The following is a 2,495-nucleotide window of genomic DNA, read 5'->3' as shown; positions in this document are numbered from 1 at the left end:
TCACTCGTCCTGCATTCAGTGGAGGCATGAACCCACTATCGAGCATAAATACTCCCTCTTGGAGTCACAAGTATCAACTTGGCCAGAGCCTCTACTAGCAACGGAGAGCATGCAAGAACATAAATAACATATATGATAGATTGATAATCAACTTGACATAGTATTCAATATTCATCGGATCCCAACAAACACAACATGAAGGATTACAAATAGATGATCTTGATCATGATAGGCAGCTCACAAGATCTAACATGATAGCACAATGAGGAGAAGACAACCATCTAGCTACCGCTATGGACCCATAGTCCAGGGGTGAACTACTCACACATCGATCCGGAGGCGATCATGGCGATGAAGAGACCTCCGGAGATGATCCCCTCTCCGGCAGGGTGTCGGAGGCGATCTCCTGAATCCCCCGAGATGGGATTGGTGGCGGCGGCGTCTCTGGAAGGTTTTCCGTATCGTGGCTCTCGGTACTGGGGGTTTCGCGACGAAGACCTTAAGTAGGCGGAAGGGCAGAGTCGGGAGGGTCACGAGGGGCCCACACGCTAGGGCCGCGTGGCCAGCACCTGGGCCGCGCCGCCCTACTGTGGCGCCGCCTCGTGGCCCCACTTCGTAAGTCCCTCGGACTTCTGGAAGCTTCGTGCAAAAATAGGACCCTGGGCGTTGATTTCGTCCAATTCCGAGAATATTTCCTTACTAGGATTTCTGAAACCAAAAACAGCAGAAAAACAAAGAATCGGCTCTTCGGCATCTCGTCAATAGGTTAGTGCCGGAAAATGCATAAATATGACATATAATGTGTATAAAACATGTGAGTATCATCATAAAAGTAGCATGGAACATAAGAAATTATAGATACGTTTGAGACGTATCAAGCATCCCCAAGCTTAGTTCCTACTCACCCTCGAGTAGGTAAACGATAACAAATATAATTTCTGAAGTGACATGCTATCATAATCTTGATCATACTATTGTAAAGCATATGAGATGAATGCAGCGATTCGAAGCAATGATGAAGATAATGAGTAAACTAATGAATCATATAGCAAAGACTTTTCATGAATAATACTTTCAAGACAACCATCAATAAGACTTGCATAAGAGTTACTCATAAAGCAATAAATTCAAAGTAAAAGCATTGAAGCAACACAAAGGAGATATAAGTTTCAGCGGTTGCTTTCAACTTCAACATATTTATCTCATGGATAATTGTCAACACAAAGCAATATAACAAGTGCAATAGGTAAACATGTAAGAATCAATGCACACAGTTGATACAAGTGTTTGCTTCTGGGATAGAAAGAATAGGCAAACTGACTCAACAATAAAGTAGAAGATAGGCCCTTCGCAGAGGAAGCATTGATTACTATATTTGTGCTAGAGCTTTTCATTTTGAAAACAAGAAACAATTTTGTCAACGGTATTAATAAAGCATATGTGTTATGTTTAAGATATCCTATAAGTTGCAAGCCTCATGCATAGTATACTAATAGTGCTCGCACCTTGTCCTAATTAGCTTGGATTAACACTGATTATCATTGCATAGCATATGTTTCAACCAAGTGCCACAAAGGGGTACCTCTATGCCGCCTGTACAAAGGTCTAAGGAGAAAGCTCGCATTGGATTTCTCGCTTTCGATTATTCTCAACTTAGACATCCATACCGGGACAACATAAACAACAGATAATGGACTCCTCTTTAATGCATAAGCATTCAACAAAAGTTAATATTCTCATAAGAGATTGAGGATTAATTGTCCACACTGAAACTTCCACCATGAATCATGGCTTTAGTTAGTGGCCCAATGTTCTTCTCTAACAGTATGCATACTCAAACCATTTGATTGTGAGAACCGCCCTTACTTCAGACAAGACGAACATGCATAGCAACTCACATGATATTCAACAAAGGTAAAAGAGTTGATGGCGTCCCCAGAAACATGGTTACCGCTCAACAAGCAACTTATTAAGAAATAAGACACATAAGTACATATTCTTCACCACAATAGTTTTTAAGCTATTTGTCCCATGAGCTATATATTGCAAAGACAAAGGATAGAAATTTTAAAGGTAGCACTCAAGTAATTTACTTTTGATTGGCGGAGAAATACCATGTGGTAGGTAGGTATGGTGGACACAAATGGCATAGTATTTGGCTCAAGGATTTGGATGCACGAGAAGAATTCCTCTCAATACAAGGCTAGGATAGCAAGGTTGTTTGAAGCAAACTCATGTATAAAAGGTGCAGCAAAGCTCACATATGAACATATTGTAATTATTATAAGACTTTACATTGTCTCTTTGTTGTTCAAACACCTCAACCAGAAAATATCTAGACTCTAGAGATTAATCATGCAAACCAAATTTTAACAAGCTCTATGTAGTTATTCATTAATGGGTACAAGGTACATGATGCAAGAGCTTAAACAAGATCTATATGAGCACAACAATTGCCAAGTATCACATTATTCAAGACATTCTACCATTTACCA

This window comes from Lolium rigidum, chromosome 1, assembly GCF_022539505.1.
Source record: "Lolium rigidum isolate FL_2022 chromosome 1, APGP_CSIRO_Lrig_0.1, whole genome shotgun sequence".
NCBI classification, from domain to species: domain Eukaryota; kingdom Viridiplantae; phylum Streptophyta; class Magnoliopsida; order Poales; family Poaceae; genus Lolium; species Lolium rigidum.
The sequence above is the reverse complement of the archived record's forward strand: the minus strand, read 5'-3'. Positions refer to the sequence as shown.